The sequence below is a fragment of the Panulirus ornatus genome, chromosome 13, assembly GCF_036320965.1.
Source record: "Panulirus ornatus isolate Po-2019 chromosome 13, ASM3632096v1, whole genome shotgun sequence".
In the NCBI taxonomy this organism is placed as follows: domain Eukaryota; kingdom Metazoa; phylum Arthropoda; class Malacostraca; order Decapoda; family Palinuridae; genus Panulirus; species Panulirus ornatus.
Window position 1 is genome coordinate 59,166,531 of NC_092236.1, and position 26,416 is coordinate 59,192,946.

The 26,416-nt window shown below is 49.5% G+C and overlaps 1 protein-coding gene and 1 non-coding gene across 4 annotated transcripts in view; both read right to left on the bottom strand.

Moving 5' to 3' along the window:
• The window catches only part of step (cytohesin steppke), a 369,634-nt gene that overhangs the window by 172,412 nt on the left and 170,806 nt on the right, over positions 1-26,416 (bottom strand). The window lies entirely within an intron of this gene.
• Positions 11,389-11,495, bottom strand: LOC139752983 (U6 spliceosomal RNA). Its single transcript, XR_011713635.1, has one exon. It is a non-coding gene; the product is annotated as a U6 spliceosomal RNA (small nuclear RNA).

The following is a 26,416-nucleotide window of genomic DNA, read 5'->3' on the forward strand; positions in this document are numbered from 1 at the left end:
CGTAGATGCAATGATACAGATGAACAATTCACCTCTAATGAACACGTGGGCATGCAGGCTCCCGCCACCAACAGCCAGCTTGACCAGGTAAGCTTGGTGTCTGACCGAACAGTAGCGGGCTGCATAAAGACCCTAAAGCATTACACGTTAGGCAGGTAACCGCCAGAAAGACTGCCGGATAACCGCCCATCTCTGTCGTAGGTAAACATCAGTTTTTACATTAGATGTGATACCCTTAACGTAAGCACGATGCAGCACACACGGGAGTCGAACCCGCGACACTAGAAACCTTCCCTCCTCCAACACCACCTCTACTAACCCGTGTCTCACTGTGCCTCACAACCAGTCAATCGCACACACCCACCGACCATCAAATATTCATCAACCAGAACCCGGGCGGCTGCATTGCCTCCACCCAGTCTCTACACACGATCATCCACGGCACCATGCACAACCCGTGGCACGAACCCGTCCGCGCCTACTTCACCAAAACACCGCCCGCACTCAGCCTTACACACTCATCCCAGACAACCCACGGCCACCGAAACACACGCACTCACTTCATGACAACAAAACACACCTGCATCCACTCGTTCTCTAAAGCAGGTCAATTCAGGAACCCACCCACGGACCCGACGTGTATCCCCTGCACGCACTCATTGCAGCCACGCAACGCACTTTAGACCACCACCTGCACTCACTTATACACCCCTAAGTGTTCGTCCTCACGCACTACCCAGGAACAAACTGCCTCCTCCTCTTACCCAAAATTCCAGTAAACCTGAGCAAAATGCTTCCAAGCATGAACAGCAGAACACATCCAACAGAACTGTTGAGAACCGTGGAAACAATGGCTAGTGTGCCATGCTAACAGTAGTCTAGCATCACATCCATACATCACCACAGGTAACAACTGTTCAAGGGAAAGTCTCCCACAGTTGATTCACAGTTAACCACTTTAACACAGGCGTGAAGGTGTAAATTCTGTTACTTTAACAAAGTCGTGGAGGTGCAGATTCTATCTAACACATGCGTCATGAAGATTGTATTACTTTAACAGAGGCGTGGGGGTGATGAAGATCATAATTCTTAATACTTTCCTTCACAACTTACATCATTATCAATCAACACTTTTGTATCTTTTTAATTCAGTTTCACCTCGTCATTCTGCAGCACACCTCACCTCATGACTCATCCTTAAACCTCACCTTCATCAAACCTAATACACTACCACTATTTATTAAGCCTCATCTTACAACTTCATGAACTTAAATTTATCATAACTTACAATCTACCTCCCGGAAGACTTCCCCTTTGACCTCGTCATAACACTCTTCACTTGTGTCATGCATCCCATCCTCAGCTCTTCTTAATAAGACACGACCTACTCATTATATTTCCACAATTCAATCATTCATTATGGGAACACCGCGATTTACTGAAGGTAAATTACCACAAGCGTTGGTATTATACACCTGATGTAGTCATTCCAGTCTCACCCATAGTGTTCCAGTACAGTACGAAGAGGAACTGGAACCACTGTGTTGCTATTTTAGTGATAGTTTAACCGCCTCCACATCCAACCCTGCAAGACTGAGCACTAGCAACACAAACACCCCAGCACCGCCGTCTCTCCTGGAACGCTTGGACCAGACGTGCACATACTCTTCGTTCGGCCATCATCACCTTCCACACGTCCCCCTTGCAATACAACAGGTCCCCTGATCATCCAGATGGTTTACAGGATCGTTGTCCCCTGATCATCCAGATGATTCACAAGATCAATGTCCCCTCACCATCCAGATGGTTCATCGTAATCCAGAGGTTCTATAACCTTCCAGATGGTCCTCCCTCCCGTGATGTTCTCATCGTCCAGCTGGACCTCTCACCATCTGAATGACTCCTCTATTCTTCTCTTACCGTCAACATGGTGCCCTCAGTCATCAGTTGACCCCTTCCTCGTCCAGCAAGAAGACCCCAAGCACCAGATTGCCACTCTTTCCTCCCCGTCAGGATAAAGCTTAGGCTAACATCACCCATCAGATCCCTCCAGAGAATCTAAGTGTCCTGAAGACCTTAACCTTCACCAGGTATCCAGATCTATCGCTTCCTGACCTCCAGCCACCTGTGACCTCTAGATGACCTCTCCGTTACACGATCCGCTGACGACATCTCGCCTCTGCGACACACAGGCAGGCATCAGCAATGGGTCATAAAATACCTAACCGCAGAAGAAAATTACCCGCAATTAGCGCGGTAGGTTTGGTGGGGCGGAGGTCAAAGTCTGGTGCTGGAGCGGAGTAGGTGTGTGCACGAGGCAAGCGTCACGGGGGCAAGAAGCGTCGAGTCTGCAACTGGTTTAAAGGCCAGAATAATGAAGCAAGATATGACGGGGTTGGTGACTTGACAAACGTCCAATTACCTTAACACAGTAAGAAAGTCTTCCGGCTGTGGCCATGTCTCGCTCCCGAGCCTCGCTGCTTTATGTACACAAAGAATTTCACGGCACAAAATAGGAACAGAAATGACATGTCGCTATGTCAACCAAACGTGGCACCAAAACATTACCATCGATCGTAATGAAAAATACGGTCAACTTAAAACTTCAGTGGGCAGCAGCCAAATGAGTACAGAGATAAAAGGTGTGAGTATCGACTGATTCAAAATAGACAAAATGTCAGGAAAATACACAAAAGTAACAATTAATGGATAACATCAGCTCCCGTGCTTCCTACGAGGTGTAAGAACGGTCGACCATCTACGTCTACCACTGAAGGAAACGGTGAACCTTCAAAACATCACCACTGGATATCTAAGACCTTAGTCCAGATTTCTTTCTTCCTGCTGTGCTGCAAATTCCATGGAGAGATATTTCCCAATACCATGTGTACAAGGTCAGGAAATGCTGGACTTGTGTGGATTTGGTCTTCACTAACACTCTGAATACATATCTCAAACCGATCTTACTTTCACATTTTCACGTGCATTGAGAGGCAAATATGCTGGTGAACACAAATGTTGATATGTACCATGTATGCGTTGGTGGCAGTCACACATCTGTTAGCAGGATGTGACAAGAAGCTACAGGAGTTTCATGCATCGCACACCTGTCATACATCCAGAGACACCTGGTAATACGTATCGCACGCACCTGCTAACAGGCACCAGAAGCCTTGGCGTCACCCCACACATGAGGGAAGGAACCACACCTACCAGAGACCACACAACCGCTGGCTTTTACTAACACACCTGCTGGGTGGCACTACACCCCCGTGGGGACACGATACATTACACGGCTTCCAAGTATTACACACCTGTTGAGTCACATTAGACTCTCTCTCTCTCTCTCTCTCTCTCTCTCTCTCTCTCTCTCTCTCTCTCTCTCTCTCTCTCTCTCTCTCTCTCTCTGGGAAGCTATACACATTTCTCTTGGGAGGGACTACGTATATACACCTGCAGGGAGGCAGCAGAAGGCAGGGGAGTAGCATTACGCAGCTGCTGGGAGGCAGGAACGCTAACCACCACATCAAACACACACTCACTCACCACCAATTTCTCACCCAGGTCATCATAAGCGACTCAGACGAAGTGCTTTGTGTGGCATTAGCTTTAGCGATCATCTACACCCTAGGCATTAAGCTACACCAGCCAGGCGACACCTCGAGACTTGGTCACACTTACACACATACCGCTGGAGCAACTCGACCTATCACACGTGTCTTTCTGCCTCATGAACCTCGCCCCAGGGATTAGCAGCTCTCTTGTCCTGCCTCGGGAGCGGCTGGGACGCCCAAGCTACTCTACTGGGACGAGGCGGCATATATCCCAGGGTTCCAGGAGGAGGAACAGAAAGGGACGCAGGTAGAAGGGGTATCCCCTCAGCAAAGTAGTGCCAAGAAAAGAAGACTATAAAAGAGAAGGGAAAAGGGTAAAGGAGGATGAGAAGAAAGAGGAGGAGAGGAAGAAATCTGAGAAAAGAGATGAAGGAAATGTAAGAGAGAGAGAGAGAGAGAGAGAGAGAGAGAGAGAGAGAGAGAGAGAGAGAGAGAGAGAGAGAGAGAGAGAGAGAGAGAGCAGTGTGGGGGAGGCGGGAGGATCGTGCAAGATATTGACAGTCCTTCTGACGGAGGGAGGAGGAGGACGAAGATGAGATCCCTGGTGTCCTGGGACGGCACACGCACCCTAGCCTTAACTGCCACGGCAAGCAGACAGTAAACTTTTTTGTGTTAGCTAAAGCGACTCAGGCAGCTCAATGCCTTAATCAAGGTCATCTAATTAACGCTTGTGTGTGTGTGTGTGTGTGTATATATATATATATATATATATATATATATATATATATATATATATATATATATATATATATATATATATATATTTATCCCTGGGGATAGGGGAGAAAGAATACTTCCCACGTATTCCCTGCGTGTCGTAGAAGGCGACTAAAAGGGGAGGGAGCGGGGGGCTGGAAATCCTCCCCTCTCAATTTTTTTTAATTTTCCAAAAGAAGGAACAGAGAAGGGGGCCAGGTGAGGATATTCCCTCAGTGGCCCAGTTCTCTGTTCTTAACGCTACCTCACTAACGCGGGAAATGGCGAATAGTTTGAAAAAAAAAAAAAATATATATATATTAGCTAAAGCCAGGTACCATCGACGAACCCGTAAGAGAGGACGAACAGCTACGTTGACTGTGAGTCGACTGCCGCAACCAGGATTCGAACCAAAGCGCTTCTGACCCCGAGCGGCCCGGAAATGCGTCACGGCCAGCGACCAGGTTTATAGCATTAGCCTCTGTCTGGGTGTAGGATTAAACCTGATCGAGGCTGGTCCTACACCACAGCCACCTACACATCCACTCCCGCCTGACACACGAAGCTAGGCCAAGCCTGGCTTCTTTACGTAAGAAGGAAGAAATTACTGTATTATATATATATATATATATATATATATATATATATATATATATATATATATATATATATATATATATATATATATATATATATCGATGACTAGTTTAAGTGTTAGCGACACCAGGAACGTGGCTGGGCCTCAGATGTTCTTATATTCAGACGCGGAGCAATAAGCATCTAGTCCTCACGAGACGCAGGTCAGCCGCTAGTCCAACCTGCGTCATCCCAGTCACGTACGTCGTAAGTCATAGCGCGCGACACTCACTCCTGGCGTCCTACTTACACGTTCATCATCCCTCGCAAAGAGATCCGTCATTAAGCAGACTTAAGATACCAGACTGGTGTTTAACGACACGTAAATGTTCTCAGAGGGGGCAGATAAAGTTCGTCAGGGCAAAACCATTAATGGCACGTAAAAGATTCAGGAGGACATGCCGAACGGAAGATGTGGGAAATAATCGCATAAATGCCCGCGGGACGGAATCCCAAGGCAGAAAATCCCCTTCCCTGACATGGGTATACCATCCTACTGTACTTGAACCTTCTCAAAACACCGAGGTCAACAGGGGTCAGCATTAAATCTGGGGAAGGAGTAAGGCTCACCCTCTGTAGGTGGGGGACACTACTTACCCCCACCAGTGCAGAAGGCAGCAGGTAACACTTCACCACTACACAATATGACCCACTGTCTTACTCATCTTTCCATTCACTATTCTGTTTCCTTCAGCTGTAACTCTGTTTCCGTCTGCTGCTGTTCTGTTTGTTTCTCCTAATAATCTATTCCGTCTGCTTCTTTCTATTTCCTGGCACTCTTACCACACTTCCCTCAATCCTCAATACGGTATCTCCTTACTGCACTCTTTATTTCCCTCCATTTCTATCTACTGTTACTCTATCACCGATCAGTCTGATGCTAATCGTTTCCTCCTATCAGTCCAATCTTTCCTTCAACCGGTACCGTACATCCGTTAACTGTTGTTGTTCACGACACAAACCAAGCTAAGGACACGGCACGATCCACGTCAAAACGAAACCTCTCCCCTGGCCACTCCTTACACACACACACACACACACACACACACACACACACACAACCAGCCGAACTGTCGTCAGAGCTGCCGGATCTGCCGAACACGCGACTCCCGACCGACTGAACCGTCTATGTTATGAGGACCGGAATGCGACGGCTGTTTGCGTCCCAGGCGAGGCATCGTCCCCGAGGTCTGCTACCAGAGCCATACAGGAGTCCGATATCTAACGACATCGCCGGGGTCGTTAAGACCGCGACCCATGATACTTAAAAGATAGTAAAATGTCACGCTCCGGCTTCAATAGTACCTCAGAACTATTTGGAATTGGGGAGGGTTAGCGGGAGGTGAAGGCTACGCGCCGCCAGCAGAAGTAGTGATACGATGTATCAAGGCTGACCCACATGTGGGGTGGTGGGTGGGAAAGCCCCAGGTGAAAGCTGGGGTGGGCGACGGTGGGTGACCAGTTGACCAGCCCTACCCCAGCACGAGCAACGGCCGCCCACCGCTCGGCGCCAGGCTCCTGAAGCAGTTACTAGACGCCTTCAGGAGAGGCTGGGTTATGCTGGGTGACGCACAGGAGGAGGAGGAGGAGGAGGAGGATGGAGACGAAAACAAGGAAAGGAAAAGACGTCCTTGAGCACACGGGTACGAGCCTTGGATATAATGGCCTCTGGCCTTTGACCTGACCCTCAGCCAAGGGCCGTACCGTCGTGCTCAAGGGTCGTACCATCATGCTGAAGGGTCGCAAAGTCGTGCTCAAGGGTCGCACCATCATGCTCAACGGTCGTAACGTCGTGCTCAAGGGGTTCAAATGAAGTACGACCAGACACAAAAGTCCTCAACCAACTCCACCACGAGAACAACAACCACATTCTTCATATGACAAACAGGAGGCCATATCCTTCAGTCACCAGCACCAGCCAGGAGAAAGCCTCCCCACCACCACAATACTGGAGTACGACCAGCTGAGGCTGCCACGCCCAGCACGACACCCTCAGCTCAAGAAAGCTGACACGACCGCTCTCTCTCTCTCTCTCTCTCTCTCTCTCTCTCTCTCTCTCTCTCTCTCTCTCTCTCTCTCTCTACTACCAGCAGTGACGTCAGTTCTCCCGTTATGGACGGTAGTCTGCCAGTCCACCAGCTTCACCGCTGTGACGGAGTCGTCAGATTAATGTTGCAAAATCACGCGTGGGCAAAAACGTGATACCTAACATCGTATATACTGATGACGTACTAACTCCAAATATGCTGAGGACTTACTAAGTCTATTTATGCTGAGGTCATACTAACACTATACGTGCAAAGGACATACTAACACCACGTGCAGATAAGATACTAACATCACGTGCAGATAAGATACTAACACCACGTGCAGATAAGATACGAACACCACGTGCAGATAAGATACTAACATCACTTGCAGATAAGATACTAACACCACGTGCAGATAAGATACTAACATCACGTGCAGACAAGATACTAATATCACGTGCAGATAAGATACCAAAATCACGTGCAGATAAGATACGAACATCACGTGCAGATAAGATACTAATATCACGTGCAGAGGAGATAATATCATCGTGTGAGGTAAATGTAGATACGTAAACAACTGTACAAAATCAAATCAGCTCTCAAAATAGATAAATGTTTATTATTAACGGAATTCACTTTTTAAAAATGGGCTAAAACCACAGCGATAAATGCATTACTGGTCATGAAATGATTGGAATGTTACAGATCATGTCTTATATAAACACCAGGCATGTGACACACTAGTTTTGTTGTACAGAAATCGAGATGTGTCGTCATAAACAAGCAGGACGGAGCGTTATTTCAGTTACCGGTACAACTACCTGTCTATCGACATTCAACAGAAAACGGAGGAGGGTGATGTAACATTCAACCACGAGCCATCGCTAAAATAAAAAAAAAATAAAACATGTTTGAAAACAACGTAAAAAATCACTAACTTCAGGAATGGTATACATTACATTACCAAGTGGCATTATAACGATCGTGAGCATGACATAACGAAGACTCAGTGCGGTGGTCCAGTGTCTGAACGTAACTGAAACCGGATTTAGAATCTGATAATCTGACTGTGTGTCTGTTGAAGCCACTGCTGGCGGCACTACACCACACAGACCCTGTACAGGAACACGTCTGCGGTCAGCGGTTAAGCGAGAGGCCACTGTCCATGCCATGATGTCGTCGTGCAGTGTACATATGTACACCAAACATCACTTTAATACCAGTTTATAAAGAGACGATCATGACCCGGAAAAACAAGTGAGCCACGGGGGGAGTTTTCACCTCACACGCGGCATCGGGCACCTTCGCACCACCGAATCAGCCATAACTACACACTATTGAGTTCACGGCCTAGCCAAACGACGTCGTTAGGTCTATCTCCCGAGTTAACGACACCGCAACCAACTTTCCACTACTGTGACCTCAGGATAATTCATAATAGAGCGAATGACGTCACCAGAGCCGGCACTGTGCCCTTATGAGAAATGACAGATGACCGAATGACATCACTGGCCCCACTATTCCGTGCTGACGGTGTGTCACGTGAGACATCTTTTCTCCGTGGTCAACACAGACCATAATCCGATGATGATCCTGCTGAACGATTTCAAATTACTGCACGAGTGAAGGGATAAGACAAGGTCTTGTTATCACGAGGGAGGGAGGGGGGGCGGTCTTAACGTACCAGTACGATCAGTTAATGATAAGAGATTAAAGATAGCGTGACATCTTCAAACCTTCACGACCCCCGTTCTCCCACTGGCCAGAGGTGGCGTTTCCTAAAGATAAAAGAGACCACGTGACCTTATGTGAGCCACACAGTTATTCCGCCTGACCTTCTCTCCTCCCGCTGGTCGTGGCCAGCGGTGACCTTGGCCTCGGAGCGAGAATCAAGGTCACTTTGCCTCATACGGGCGAGGGGCAGCCGCGGCCGCCAGGGGGGAGGGGGGCTAACCTATCTGAAGGAGGAATGGAGAGAAAGCGTCAGAGGTTGGGGGAGGGGAGGGGGACCTGAAGAGCCCGCACCACCACCACTACTCACATCTCCACCACTGGGGGGTTGCTCATCCACCAACAACACTGAAGAAGCCATCACAGGGGTCTACACCACCATCATCTCCATCACTGGGGGCCCCCACCTGACAAGCCTACATCAACGCCACCACAATCTCCATCACTGGCGGCCTCCACTTGAACAGCATACACCACCGTCATCTTCAACACCTGAACCTTCGTCTGACCAGCCTCCACCAAAGCCATCACCGCCTCCAACACTGAAGTCCTCAAAACCAACCAATCATTACCTTCGTAAATCATAAAACTCAATATTGAACGTACATACAAGACTGAACATCCTCACACAACACATCTATACATGGAATACATTTCTTACACCAATACGATATTTGAACCTTGTGTCCTCCCGACCCACTCACGCTTGCTAGATCACTATGACAAAAACTGATGTAGAAGGCTTGGCACCGTATGTCATCTGCAGCCGTATTACCTCACCCCCTCTCCTCATGTCCACCTCTCCACCCTCTCATCTAACCACAAAACAGCAACAGACCTGAGTATGACTCTTAATCACAGAAATCGTCCCGGCCAACGATGTAGGTGGTGGTGGCAGACCCGGCACCTTATAATATAGGCCAGGGCACGCGTACGACCCCTGCGTCTGTGTGAGGAGGTATGGTGGGGTCTGGCCTTAAGGTAAAGCTGCGCTCGTACGACACCCTAGCGTCGAGAGAGAGAGAGAGAGAGAGAGAGAGAGAGAGAGAGAGAGAGAGAGAGAGAGAGAGAGAGAGAGAGAGAGAGAGAGAGAGAGAGAGAGAGAGAGATGTATGGCAGTAGTAGCGCAGGGGTTGTACGACTCCCCGCGTCGGTACTGAGGTATGGTCTAGTCTGGTCGCAGGACGGAGGTCGTAGGATCCTCCTCCCCCGTCCCCGGGGTTGTGGTGGCATGTCATGGAAAAAGACCAGTCGCATGACATGAGAGAAGCAAGCTTGCTCCAGGGTTCGAGTCCATACCATCATTTACCAGAGGAGGCTGTTCTCCTCTCGCATGAATAATTTTGTCAATAACAAAAATAACTCTGGGTTCTTGCCAATCGATGCGCCTCCCGTCCCGGCCTCGCTAAGTGTGTCGTCCTCTGACCTTACGACGTTGAAGGTCGAGGGTAGCGACACAAAGGTCATCCTTGTACCGAGGCTGATATTGGTGACGCCTTCCATTATTGAGTGTCCAGGCTGGCCGCCTGTGCATACACACACACACACACACACACACACACACACACACACACACACACACACACACACACACACACACACACTCCACACTCGTTTGAAAATGCTTGAATTACCTCCAAAAAATTTATGATGTATTTCTCTACACCATCGCTTGCCTTCAGTCCTCCTATATGCTTCCACTTCACAGGATCTCCACGAGCGTCTCCACATGGTACAGCAACATCCCCCTACATGTTCCTCAGGCCCACACTTCCCTGGCCCCGGCAGGAGACAACGTCTGTCGAAGGTGCGACTCTGGTACCCATCCTTCACCCTACGTTGTAGTTCAGTCTTGTCATAACAATCTCCGTCGCTGCCTTACCCGACACCAGTGTGTGCGTGTCACTGAAGGTGCATCTTTACATCGCCTTGTTACTTACAGACAGACAGACGCGGCAGCGCACGCCGTACTCACGACGGTGGCGTGGACGGTAGGGGTTCTTTGAACAATACAACTGGTGTGTGTCCGTTGTGACCCGGCCACACATCAGGCAGGCCAGCCTCCGTGGCTTGGTTCTGTGCCAGACCAACCGTCTCTCTGCCCAGAGGCCGTCTCCTTCCCAGAGAAAACCAGTGATGACACTGTTCCCAGACACCTCTCTCTCTCTCTCTCTCTCTCTCTCTCTCTCTCTCTCTCTCTCTCTCTCTCTCTCTCTCTCTCTCTCTCTCTCTCTCAGCTTACGTCACCGTTTAAAGACAGAGAAACCGCTGGACTAGAAATCGTCCGAACGTCCTCACCGCCCACACTACTTCAGTAAAAATATCTTTACTACCGAAGCGGGCAAGAAGCGCTGACACTGTACTTATATATATATATATATATATATATATATATATATATATATATATATATATATATATATATATATATATATCTTTCTTTCTTTCAAACTATTCGCCATTTCCCATATTAGCAAGGTAGCGTTAAGAACAGAGGACTGGGCCTCTGAGGGAATATCCTCACCTGGCCCCCTTCTCTGTTCCTTCTTTTGGAAAATTAAAAAACAAAAACAAGAGGGGGGATTTCCAGCCTCCCGCTCCCTCCCCTTTTAGTCGCCTTCTACGACACGCAGGGAATACGTGAGTAGTATTCTTAATCCCCTATCCCCAGGAATATAAAAAATGTGGAACGCTTCACGATTTTGCGTGTCATCCTTGCGCAGGGGCCATGCTAATCTTCTCTGTATCGTTCCAATTTTAGTATATGTACTGCCGAAGCAAGTACTATATATATATATATATATATATATATATATATATATATATATATATATATATATATATATATATATATTGGACAATCACATGTTTACCAAATGGCGTCCTAGCTTCGTCTCTTCGATGTATATCAACTGACTGTTATATTTCTCTCTTGTGTCTCCCCTGATGATGTGATTATTACACGAAAGTGCACTTGGGAACTTTTCGTATTTCATTTTCCCCGTGGACTCACAGGAATATATATATATATATACATATATATATCATAATGCAAACATGGATGAAAAACAATCATGAAGAACTGGTGCCAAACTCCTGGCCAGACACAATTCGTTACGAGAATGACAGAGAACGACGAGTGTGCAAATACAGAAGGGCATATACACAAATTCTGGTAACCATACGGGAGGGAATATCACACACACACACACACACACACACACACACACACACACACACACACACACACACACACATCCTGGGCTCCACACATCTGTTTAACCTACTACCGGTATATATAATGAACACAATGGGAAGATCCCTGAACTTCTGAGAGAGAAAAACTGAACTAGACAGGTTCCTCCAAGACGTACCAGACCAGCCAGGTTGCAGAACATTTTCCACGAATAAGACTTGCAGCATAAACAGCCCAGCAAAACCAGACCCTCTCCAGGAAATATTTGTCGCAAGACCAAGCTGCGGGGATGGAGGTCAGCCCCCGGAACCAGAGTAAGGTGGGCGTACAACAGCTACTTCATCCCGGAGGAAAACCTCTCCTTGTCCCACCCAGGAGCAGGGACAGCCGGGCGAGAACCCTCACAAGAACATCGACCAGACTTCCTGCTGCACGTTACTTCTACAGGTTACTAGTTACCAGGCTGGTGGGGCAGGTAACCAAGCTACTCCAAATGACACTAAGTGGTGAGCAAGTCAGTCAAGCACACACACACACACACACACACACACACACACACACACACACACACACACATCCGCGCGCGCGGGGGAAACAGGCAGGCAAGCAGCAGGAAGTAACGCAGGGCGAGAAACGCATGCAGCTCACACTGGGCAAGTAGGCAGGCAAGCAAGCAGGGGAATGAACACAGTAAAGCAGGCTGATAAGAAGGCGGCCGTCCATTAAAGGCAACAAGCTGGCAGGCAAGCAGGAAGCAAGGAGAGCACAGGTGTGTCAAACGCATTGCTTCTCGTAAGCTAGCAGAGGTGGGTACGAACGCAGGCAGGCAGGCAGAAAGGGTGAGGTTAGAGGCAGCAGGGAGGAGGACCCAGGCACACACCACCACCAATACTGCTGGGGGAACACCAGTACGGACGGGGTCGTCGCCTCGTCCGTGGCCTTATACGGCGGGTGGTGGGCGTCCTCCTGGCCCGGGAGGGCCCTGGCTCCGACGGCTGGACGATGGGCCGCGCGAACTTCAGTCACCCAGAGTGGTGGTGGGCTGGTTGTGTGGTGGGTGAGATAGGGCACGTGGGAGGGTGTCAGGTCAGGGAAAACATGAGAGACTCACTGTCGAGGGTATGGGAGGGTGTGAGGTAATGGCAGGGTCATGAGACTTATTGTGGGAGGGTCTGGAAGGGTGTGAGGTTAGGGGTGGGAGGGTGCGCAAGGGGGCGTGAGCTTAGGGCAAGCATGAGAGCCTGGCGTGGGCGTGGGAGGATGTGAGGCCTGTGAAGGCACATGGCACATGCCCCAGGGGCGTGGGGTGTAGCAGAGTATTACACCCTCGTTGTGAAGAAGGGATGAGGGGGAGGTGGGAGCTGTGAGGCCCCTTATGCTGGTGTACCCACATGGGAGGAGGCGGGTGTTCGGCAGGGTGAAGAGCAGCGTGAGTGGGGAACAGAAGAGAGACGCACGGTGAGGATGGCTGGGAATAAGTGTGGGACCTCCACGTGAAGGACGTAATGGTATTGTGTGCGAAACGGCAGCAAATTCGGGTAAGGAAGAGAGAGGAGTTAGGAAGAGAAGCACGACATGAACAGAGAACAGGTAATAACTCGATGGAGAGAGAGAGAGAGAGAGAGAGAGAGAGAGAGAGAGAGAGAGAGAGAGAGAGAGAGAGAGAGGGAGGGAGGGAGGGAGGGAGGGAGGGAGGGAGGGAGGGAGGGAGGGAGAGAGAGAGAGAGAGAGAGAGAGAGAGAGAGAGAGAGAGAGAGAGAGAGAGAGAGAGAGAGAGAGAGAGAGAGAGAGAGAGAGAGAGAGTTGACTCCGGATGTTCACCCTTACATGATATATGCAAGATGATGATGGTGACAAAGGTGGGCCATCGTGTTGCGAGGGAGGCAGACCGGTTAGAGTGGGGCGCTTTGCTACAGGCCTGCTCTCTCTCTCTCTCTCTCTCTCTCTCTCTCTCTCTCTCTCTCTCTCTCTCTCTCTCTCTCTCTCTCTCTCTCCTCCTCGGCAACATAAACCCATCTGTCCCTCGATAACTGTATCCAACTTGCCCGCCTCGAACTTTGACAATGTTTCAGTCAGTCAGTCAGTCTGTTTGTTTGTGTGTCAGTCTGCTCCTGTGTCTGCTTGCTTTGACTGCCAAGCTAACCAGTGCTTGCCATCTGCCTCCAAACTTCCGTCTGTATCAAGAACTTCATCTGCCATCATCAAAACTCTACCGGTAGACTCGAACACTTCCTTCCTGTCTACCAAATTGTCTTCGTCCATCCCCGTCTACTTCTACCGTTGATGCGGCCGTTGTCCCCCCCCCCCCCCATAGCGACCTCCTCCCACAACAAAAGAACTCTCAATTTACACAGGCCACACCTGAGACCAGAAGTGTTCTCTAGTGGGTTCCAATACGCTGGTGAAAACCTCACGTCCATCACCACGATAAACAACTTACACCGCAGTGTGGCAACCACTGTACCGTCAGTGGTGATCTGTACCTGTTGTAAGGTACGGTGTGGTACACCCATTGTACCAGGCAGGAAACACACAGTCTCAGCTGTCGGTACACTACAAAGAAACATACACGAAGGACTGAGTCAAAGAGTCAGGATGGACAGAGTATTTCCTTCCTGTCCTAAGACACAGCCCGAGCTGGAGGATTAGAAGATTCGTTTCCAGTTGGTCCACAGTCCCCCGGCCATACCACAACCCAGCCCTGGACGAGGCCAGGAACGCAGATAACTATCACAACCAATGATGCACAACTTGACGAAGACGACTTGGAAGTGAGGCAACACAGCCATGGTGCAGACCCTGAACAAGGACTGAAACACAGGTAATGCAGCCGCCACGACACAGACCGTGAGAAAGACTGGAACACAGAAAACCAGAGTCATAAGATTAGACTTTGCGAGAGACGGACGTAGATAACATCACCGTGACACAGGCGTTGAGAAAGACTGGAACACAGACAACACGGCCGTGACAAAGACCTTGAGAAAGACGGAGACACAAGCAACTGAGAATAAGGTGTACAGCAATCTTATAAGAAAGGGATTTTAAGGGTATTAGAGAGGAGAGTTTGCTTTAAAATATTTATTGTCTTGATAGACAAGGCATTTTTAGTGATAGTATTATGGGTGAAGGGTACCCACCTCCTACTCCCACTACTCATCTGGGCTGGGCCATGAGTAACATGTGAGTAATACTTGCTCTTTACAAGACGAGTATAGTGCGATCACCTCCTGAAACACGACAAAATGAGCCGCAGTGATTAGGGGTAATACGGTTCAAAATTTCCGGCGTGGGTTGAAGCCCCTCTGCCCGAGGCACGAACCCTCCAACCCAAGTATCAATAATTTATTCAGAGTTTGCTGAGAGTACGAAGTTGGTGGTTCCTCTGCCTCCAATATACGAGCAGCCTGCCCTCACTCTACCCGCAACACCGTCGTAAAAGCTCCTCCACCGGAGTCTTGCTGCCACTTCCTGGTGGGAACACAGCGATGTTTGGTTGGCTGGAGCCTCCACCAACACCACCACATACCACCCTCCCATGCTCACCCACACCTCTCCTCCACCTCCAGCATCACACACCATCCTCCCATCTTCGCCCATACCTTCACCACCACAACACCACCTCATGTTCGCTGGTATCTCCACCACCACACAACATCCTCCCACCACATTCACCCATCCAGTATATAACTTCAATAACACATGACAGTTTCCTGATAACATATAGATCTATCGAGAAGATACAACGGTATGAAATTAAAGGAAAAGGAGATGCATGACTCACGTAGGAAATCGATTTTTCCGAGGTAGAGGTGAAGAACACTGGAATAAACAACCAACGCACGTTGTCCAGGTGAGGACCATCCAGGTCTTGAATCACGAAAGCAAAACAACATCAAGACTTCTCACAAACACAAAATTTCAAACTCTTTCGTATCAAACGTAAGCCTCCTCCCCCTGAGACTCCTGCCGTACTATCCAACTTGGGAAATCTCCCCTATTCACACTTCCCACGAAAATACCCATGGCAGTATACCCTCCACATACAACATGGTGATCCCTCTCCCCCTAAGCTATCTTCCAGCCGGCTGTTGTGAGCCGGAGGGAGTGGCGGGTGGGGAGGTGCCTTCTGCTTTACTACCCCATCCCTTTCACTAACAACGTTAAGGAACTACGGACACTATCACTGTCCTGCAGCAGATAACCAAGTCATGGACCATCGTGTCTTCTGCTGTCTGTCCTTTCCACTGCACACCCAAGCACACCTCGATCGCCAGTGACCATCCCAACGTTGACCCCCTCACCCCCTCACAAGACTACCTCTCTATATAATCAATTACTCAGACATTATGCCTGAGTGAACCTACGAATCCATGAGGCCAGCTATATGCTAATCCTACATCTGTTCCCTGGAGAGACGGTTATCGCGTGAACCCGTCCGTCTGTCAATTAAACCCATCCCCCGCTCGTCTGCCGGTCCGGCGGTGCGGAGGGAAGGAGGGGCAGAGAGCATCGTTGCTGCCAGGGTTTTGGCAGAATACGATTGTCTCCCGCCGTCATCCCCGCCCCACCACCACCTGACTCGCTGCCGCCCCCAGCTTCCAGCGGCCACTCTCCCTGATCCGCTTACCTCGGCATGATCCCCTCACTTATCTCACCACGACCCCCTCACCCTGGCCCGCTGATCTCAATACGACCCTATCACACCGGTTTGCTGACGTAACCATGACTCCTCCCTCTCTGGTCCAGTGATCTGAACACGACCCTCTCACGCTATCGTGGAGGCGACAACAACAACAACAACAACAACAACAACAACAACAACAACACACCCTCGCTTAGATTTACAACACATTTACGGCTGGGAAACCGACGCATCTACACTGACACCCAAGGTGCCAGAAAACAGCCTCACATACGTTACTCACACCACACCAGCGGCTGGGGCACGGTCCCCTCTCCTCCCACAGGTTGTAGACCACGTGCTCCCCTCATATATATACATACATATATATATATATATATATATATATATATATATATATATATATATATATATATATATATATATATATATATATATTCTGGCATCATCCGCAGACCAATGAAAAGTAACTGTGGAATGTGACGCATCTGCATCCGACGGGTAAATGAGAGAGAGAGAGAGAGAGAGAGAGAGAGAGAGAGAGAGAGAGAGAGAGAGAGAGAGAGAGAGAGAGAGAGAGAGAGAGAGAGAGCAATGCCTTGGGAGACACAGCTTTGTATACAATAAATTCCTTCAGTTTTCTCTGACGACGTGTTACGACCTGGGATGACGACCTGGGATAAGTTTAATAACTGTAGTTCTACAGACCTAATTTCCCATTGGTTCCCTTCACGTGTAGTCTACACCCCAAGCGCCGTGATAGCGCTCGTCAGGGGACCCTCTGTGGTGCGTGTTAATGGTTACAGCATATTACCTTTAAGGGTCTCTACGCGTCCTATACAAGAGCTGAGAGAGAGAGAGAGAGAGAGAGAGAGAGAGAGAGAGAGAGAGAGAGAGAGAGAGAGAGAGAGAGAGAGAGAGAGAGAGAGAGAAACTGCTCACCCGGCAAGACCGTGTTCACCCACATGCTGTAGGGTCTAGTGTTATTGGTTATATGTTCAACTATCTCTGAACAGCTGCGATAAAACCAGTTTCGCTCATAACATTTGGTCGTTTAATTTCTTTACACATGCACCACGTCTGGATAGCGTTGGGTAAACGCAACAACGTAATCCACGAAAAGTGCATTCGGGAGCCCCATTTTCTATAGGGTAAGAAGGGTGGCAACAAAGGCCGGGTTGCAGGGCCGGCCCTAAGTGAGCAGGGAGGCGTGAGCCGCGGAGGGAGAGAGGGAGCACTGCACACACAGACGCTCAGTGTCGGCGCCAGTCTCTGTGGAACACTTCCCACGCTAACAAAAGACCCGCGTCGCCCCCCGAGACAACATACCAGTCCGTCTGTCCGTTCGTCCACCCACACCCACCACCCCCTCTCACAGTCCGCCCACCTCCACACACATCGCTCTGCTTACAGTCTGTTATTCTCTCTCCACTAACATACGTTGAGAATGAAGGCCACCGTCACATTATCAGAGACCATCAATAAATCTACGTAAATTAAAATTTGAGGAGACCATTACCGTGCTCCAGCGACTAACGTCATCAAAGGTCATCAGGTCATCTGTTCTCTAGCCTTTCCATGTACTCCCACGTATCCCAATGGCTGCGTCTCTCTCGCTAGGCAATTGTGGTGATGGGTCCAGACCATGGTGATATGCCCAGAGGACAATCTCCAGCATGTGGCCGCCCGGGAAATATGGAGACCAAACTACCACTGTAGCTGAGACCAGTCACACGAGGATAGACCGTTGTGATCCCGCCTTCTTCCCCCCTTCCCTTGCGAAGCTGCGAATACCTCCTCTTTCTCTCTTCCTTCAACTTCTCCACCTTCAAAACTCAGGTCTACAAACACACCAGAGCAGTTCATAATGATCTCTACTTTCTTTTTACTCCGACTTTTCTCTCTTCCTCTCACCGCAAGTGGCAAGGCCTGATACGTATGTTTGCCACCTTTGATAACGTAAAAAAAAAAAAAAAAAGAGTATGATCTTAATTTTTTAAGCAATCTCTCATTATCCTGGGTTTACCATCTCCTACCCGTCTCTTGCCATCACCTATTGTGAGATTCAAACCCGTGTCCCATGATTCCAACTGCGACAGGAGCATCGTAACCATCAAGCAACCTCTGGCTATCCTCTGCCCATCCACGGTTCTAGCCTCACCTCTCCCAAACATGGGCAGTGACTACCCTCTGCCTATCAACGGTTCGAGACTCACCTCTCCCCATCCATCACGGAGGCACGTGCATATACCCTATGTCAGCGTTCATCTACACAAATCCTTTTCTTTACCCTAAACTCTATTACTCCAGCTGCCCATCTTCCAGCTGCCCACCCACCCTCCCCTGCCCTACCGTAGGCCTACACACCGCTGCCTCAAGTGATGCCCCTGAAACACGCCCTCATTTCTCGAAATTTGTTCCGCGCACACGGGCGGGTGCCCGCCGGCCGGGCCATCCCTCCCATCTCCCTCCTCCCTAAAACGCCTCCCCCCCCCCCACCCGGACCCCTTGCCGCCGCCGCCGCCGCACACCCTTAGAAAAGATACTCCCTTACCCCCCCTCCCCTCCCCCCAAGACCCTTAGGAACCTCCCGAGCGGCGGCACCCACTACATCCTTGCGGGACGCAGCAATTACATGCGTCTGGACCGTACAAAAGGTTACTAAGCACACCCCACCCTCGGGTACCCTGCCTGGCCTCTCGTGTATCTATTTACTATCCACTCACACAACTGTATTCTAACTACACCCATTTACACTATTGTATTTTGTCTACGTCCTCTCACACTATTGTACTGTAACTACATCTATTTACACCACTGTTTCTTTAACACCCACATACACTACCGTATGTTCTCTTTAATAACCAATAACAACTCTGCTTTCTAAACAACCCCAGATGCCAACGGAAGCTTAAATCCCAATGTGAAAATCTCTCTGATGCTTAAGACATCTTGTGAACAAATCCAGTTATACAGCAAGGTTGCCGCCACAAACCCGGGCATGATACATTACCAGACCAGTACTTGAGTTTCTTTCAAAGGTCGAGAGACAGGTTCAAATTTACCACAAAGCTTCCCAGTATCCCAACATTCATCAGTACATTCTCATCCAACATCCCGTTTTCACTTACTCAAAAAACGACAGGAATCGTAGCTTTCCACTTCAGTTCATATTAGAAGAAAGTCTTTTCACTTCTGCATTCAACACCATCATATTCCCTAATCACCTTCATTCAAGACAACATTACCCAGTAAACCAACAGTAAACTAACAGTAAACCAACGGTAAACTAATAGTAATCCAACAGTAAACTAACAGTAAACCAACGGTAAACTAATAGTAAACCAACAGTAAACTAACAGACTGTCATCATATGCCGGCACAAGGGAGGATCCTGTTCCTGTCTCTGTTTATCCTTGACTCACTCATTCCATTGTTGACGTCACCAGAACGGTTACATCAACTAACAGGTGTTGACACACCGTCGCTGTCCCACACTGACACCATGAACCACATAACCTTGCCCAAGTGACACCATGAACCACATGACCTTGCCCAAGTGACACCATGAACCACATGACCTTGCCCAACACTGACACCATGAACCACATGACCTTGCCCAACACTGACACCATGAACCACATGACCTTGCCCAACAGTGACACCATGAACTACACCCTTGCCTACTATCTCCCCTGTTTCTTCACACCAAATAACCATAACGGATGACATGTGTGGTCACATGATATGATCATCATCGTACACACAAAAAGATCAACAGATGGGGAGTACACGAATGATAAGGCAAATACAGATTTAGATGTTTAGAAACACAAAAGGTGTCCACATCCGGAGATAAGAATTGAAGTTATTCGGGAAAGCATCTCAGGAGACCCGGAGGTCCGATGGACAAGTTTTAGTAGAAAAAGAACCTCTTCAAACTTTTCCTCCGGTGGGTAAAAAGTACAAGTAACCCAGCTTCAGGAAGGCCATCAATTGTCCGTCTGGAGCAGGAGGAGGAGGAGGAGGAGGAGGAGGAGGAGGAGGAGGAGGAGGAGGAGGAGCAGGAGGAGCAGGAGGAGCAGGAGGAGCCAGCCTCCAGCAGTATAAGCGGACGCCTCGCCCGGGTTACCTGTCACACCTCAGCTACTCCAAGACATCATGGCCATTACTTACCCCCAGTGTCCAGAGCGTGCTAACCCACGGTAGGCCGTCCGATGGTCGAATCTCCTTGCCTCCGGAGGAGAAGGAACAGGCCCAAGGATGGCGCATCATACCAGACGAGGCGAATGAATTGGGTAACACATGACGGGACAACAGACATGATGGTGAAGGGGTTAAAGAAGATATGATGGTGACGAGTTAACAGAAATGAAGAATGGCGCCCACAGCCCACAACACAGACAAAGATGACACCCACATAGCAGGATATAAATAAGCAACATTTCCAAAGTACATCAATAATAGCATTTCAAGTAAATTACACAATGCATCTACTATAGAAGAAGGCTTACGTATAAGTCTTCAACGACTGTTACAGCACGTTATGCACCCGTTGTAGCAACATTAGGACAGGAAGACGAGTAGTAATAACTGGACACTACCCCATGTCTGCCCTGGGAAGATCCATACCTGAAACGTGTGCAACAGGGAACACACCTGCAACACACAGTACACAGCACAAACATCATGACGTCCACCTAAATCTGTAGTAACGTTATATCTAAACGTCCACGGAATTCTGTCTTTACGATTCAACTTCTTGGGACGTCATCCACACAAGAGGGACGCCATCCAAACAACAGGGACGCCACCCAAACAACAGGGACGCCATCCACACAACAGGGACGCCATCCACACAACAGGGACGCCATCCACACGATACACATGCCTGCATTACAAAGCCAGCAACAACAGTTCTGTTGTGACTGGAGATGCCCAGATGACCCTCTACCGCAGGGGGTTCCTTCTCCAGAACCCCCAACACACCCCACGTGCTCTACCACAGGGCACTTCAGCAGGCGACACGCCCCACGCCCATGGCCGCCTGATAACTCTACCTACCTGACTCCCTTGAAGGAGGAACCCCCATCCATCTTGAGGACTTTCCCTGCCCTATATACGTCCCCCCGCTACTCCTCCACCGCACCCACTCATCCCCCTCACATGACTCAGGAAGAAAGCCGCCGTGCAGACCGCGGGGGATAATCACAAACTTGAACCAATTCCCAGTGTAATCACGGTCGTTGAAACCTATACCTCCACTCCTGCCTCCAGCTGTCTCCCCACCTCCTCCCCTTCCACCACAGGCCCCGTCTTACCACTGCCACCCTCAATATACCGAACTCACCCATATATATATATATAAAAAAAAGAGCTCAGTATCGAAGAGACTGACCACATAGCATCCATGCCAAGGGTGGAGACATGTGGCGGTAGCACGCACACGTCTATGACCATCATGTGCAGCGACGAGGCTAAGTCATCATACCTGGAGCTACTTCTATATTTGGATGGACCTCCCTAAGCAAGGTACTGGAAATGGAACCTGGAATTACCCCTGTCCTCCGCGGCTCTTGGCGTGTGACGGGCGGGGAGGGCAACCAACCAACCCCACAGCAGAGGCTACCTGTCGTCTCCTCATCGTTAAAGAACATGGCTTAAAACGACCGTCGCTCGCGCCACACGAAACACCACACACCACACACACACACCACCTCCGCAATCAGTCGGGATCTGAGAGGCTGCCAGTCAGTCCGAATGGGCCGCTAATAAACGGAGGGTCCGGCCAATCAGACGACATCGTCGCCAGGAACATGATCTTGATGGGCGAGAGATAAGACCGTATAGGCCACCACAGACCAGTGGATGGGTTGAGCCCTCGCCATGTGACGTGATGGTAATGGGCCGGGTATGTCCGCACACGCCAGCAGACACTACAGGAGAAGGGATGGGTCTGATGGGCCGAGTTAACGATACTGATGGGCGAGATAAGAGGAAGGGGATTCACGTGACAGGCAGGGTAAAGTGGTTCTGATGTGCGGAGGATGTGAGCACGGGTCAGGAGGCTCGCTTCCCCTGCTGGAAGACTGGGTGTGACACGCTGGATGAACGGCTGTGGCTGGCCAGGGATGTCGACATGAGTCATATCGCATCTAAGGTCCCAAGCCAGGCACACAAGGGAAGGAGGTTGTTATGAACACAGAGGCTGACGCAGACTAAAGTATTCTTTTATAAACGCTGCAAGTGTTCGCAACGAAGTTCTGAACTTGTGAACAATAAGAACTTCCATAAATTTGATAGGAATATACAATTTCACACGCAAAAACAAATATCGCATTTTCTGAGGCATTTTCTCGACTGGCACGCAACGAACCGCTGCTAAATCTTAACAACATATGTTAACAGGGGGAAGCTGTGTACATAAATCAGAATGAACATAATTCACAACCTTTTGAAAAATTATCATAAACATTCTAGAAGTGTAACATCAGTGACCATGACCCAAGGTCACGGTCAGAGCCAGTGGTACCAGCCAACAGCAGCTCCCTGCAGTAGTAACTCAACCCAGGAACTCGGGGGAGGAAGGCCTAACCAGTTTGCCTGCGAAAGATCAAGACTGACCTGTCGACGGCTTAGGTAGACCCCGACAGTGTGGTCAATACTCCAACACGAGCAATCCACCATAAGGATCAACATGATCTTCAACCTTCACCGTGACCCAGAATCAAGCAACATCATTATCAGCTGAAGACATACAGGGAAGTAGTGACTCTTGTAAAACTATCCACAACTTTTGATTATAGTGTGTTTCTGGGCCATACTGGCTCGTATATACAACTTCTTTGCAAATCTGTGGGGAGAAAACGGCACAAGGCTGTCTACCAGACTTGGCTGTCTCGTAGAATGACAACAAACATCGAACAGTGAAGCTTGAGGGCTAGCAGGACACAGCCTCGAGGTCCTGCAGGACATGGCCTCATGAGGTCTTGCAGAACACGGCCTCATGAGGTCCTGCAGGAACATGGTCTCGTGAGGTCTTGCAGAACACGGCCTCATGAGGTCCTGCAGGAACATGGTCTCGTGAGGTCTTGCAGAACACGGCCTCTGAGGTTCTGCAGGGCGCGATCTTGTACGGTCCTGCAGTGGCCTGGCCTTGTGAGGTCCTGCACTGCTCAGCGGTAGCGTACCGGCAGGAGGCAAGGCGTTACAACCCCTCTTTACGAGACAGGAAAGTGATGAGTCGTGTCAAGCCCGACCTCGTGTGATGTGGTCGAGACCCGTTGGGAGGGGCGGCAGGAGACGTATTGCAGGACATGACTCAGGTGCTACACAGCCTGTCCTCACACGGAAAGGAAGTGAATGGTCTCTCCTTTGTTTCTGTGGGTCTACTTTCCCCTTCCACCCTCCCTCCCTCCTGCCTGCTACTGCTTCACATACAGGGAGGTGCTTCTATACAGTCTCCCTGACACTATCACCCGAGTGGTTCCCCCCACACGGCCTTCATCTCTCACAAACCTAACCAAGACCGTGGCTCTCACTCCTCACCTTGATGCAACTTTTGCCTCACTGGCCTACCGGTAATCTCACTAGGTTTCTCCTCATTCCAATCAAATACCTCGTGTTCCTTCATCATCACGACCATCCCCTCACTCCACACTAGGTCCTCATGCCTCGCTCAACCCTCGTGCCTTTCTTCATCCTCCTTCTTCTACCTCCTTTATCACCAGTCTCCATACCTCTCGATGTCTCTGATCGACCGTACGGTTTCGTCGCCATCTATCACAGCAGCTTCCCACACCAGTGATCACTTGTCTCCGTATACCGGCTGTGTCGTATGGAAGATCTATGTATAATGGGAACCATTCCTGCGGTCGAAGAGTTCATGACAACACACTCCAATCCTTTCCTTCCGAGTTTCTCGAGACAGTTATAGCTGGTGAGTCAACCAACTGATCACCCCCGACGCACTCACCTAGCGTAGACTCAGCAAGACACCCAATCACCAACAGAAGCATTGCACAATAACGCACTCACCACAGACAATCTGCTCAGTAAGGAACACACTCAAGAGAGGTAGCGCAACTGGCGCACTTATGACGCAACACACTCGAACAGATGCAACACCAGCAGCTAGTGAAATACATCATCATGCTCTTTCTTTAACGCTTTTCATTACACTCTCACTGTATGGCGCCCTAAGGATATGTGTCATGCAGGCACTGCCCGTCAACCTGCTGGATCACACACCCACCGCCTCGAGCGACTGTTCCACCTGAGGTCGAAATGGTGAGGATGGATGACACCCGTGTGACCAGGTGGCCCTCTGACCTATCCGTGGGCGGCGGATGACCTTGTCCGCCTCGCCCACTTTTCACGCCAACGAATTTCTGCAGCAGTGCAAACAACGGGAATGGTGAGGAGAAGTGAAGTGAGGAAGAGAAGCTTCAGATAACAACAAAGATACAGAAGATGGGTACACCAATGGTGATGGGGAGTCATGAGGCAGTGGAGGGTAACAGGCAAGAAAAGGCAGACTAAACAGAAGGGAACAGAGGAGGACAAGGATAGGACGGTGAAGCAAGAAGCATATGTGAAGAGAGAGCCTGTAAAACATAGTCAGGTTCTGCAAGCGCTTCTGGTGAAAAGCAAGACCAGGGCCCCAACACACAACACACAGGGTACATGACCAGGGCCCCAACACACACAACACACAGGGCACATGACCAGGGCCGCAACACACACAACACACAGGGTACATGACCAGGGCCCCAACACAGAGGGTAAAGGATCAGGGCCCCCACACAGAGGGTATAGGACCAGGGCCCCAACACATGAGGGTACAGGACCAAGGCCCCCACACAGACACGGTCAGGCCTCAACAGAACACCGTCTCTGCCACAAACTTCCTCACATCACGTTACGGGTCCCGCCGGCCACAAGGCCCTATGTGACAAGCCGTTATGGCCCATCATCCCGACACCAACTGATGGGCCAACGACTTTAAGGTAAATACAGGCAAAACTAATTGAAGAGTCCGGGCCTCTCTCTTGTCCAGACCTCCTAATTCCCGCAACAGAGGCTTAATTCTCCCCCAATAAGTACCGCACACACGGCCTTACGGTCTCAAATCCCGTCCCTTGGCATTATACTGCCCCGTAAACCAATCGCATTTGGCTCCCACTATGACGTCACTAGCGAGCGACGATCCCCCCACTTACCCACCCACCTCCTCCCTCGCACCGAGAGGCGGTCTTCCCTCTGAGGGCGTGTTGGTTAGCTCTTTGTTGGGCCAACCAGAGTTTCCGCGACTTTCCGAGGCTGCAGAAGAAGTATCCGTGACCACCCAATTCTCCCCCTACAACCCACAGACATACATCCACGTGAAGCGTCCGGGGTGGGCAACCATGGAGTGGTCTGTGGGGGGGCCTGGTTGTGGAGAGGGAGATGTGGTTTCGGTGCATTACACAACATGACAGCTCGAGAATGGATGTGAGCGTACGTGGGGCTTTTCTTTATCTGTTTCCTGGCGCTACCTCGCTAACGCGGGAGACGGCGATCAAGTATAAGCTCATGACTGTATCAAAAAATGACGTTAACAGAAGTTTCCATTATTTATATATATATATATATATATATATATATATATATATATATATATATATATATATATATATATATATATATATATATATATTGGAGACATATTTACATCATTTTTCAACATAGTTATGGCGCTATGGATAACATTAATCATTTCCCCCAAAGCCTACATGACAGACCAGAGCAGCGGTGCCATGACCCACACAACCGAAATCAATTCGGTTCAATCCGGCTCAGTGGTCGTAATGCGTCCGGATACCGG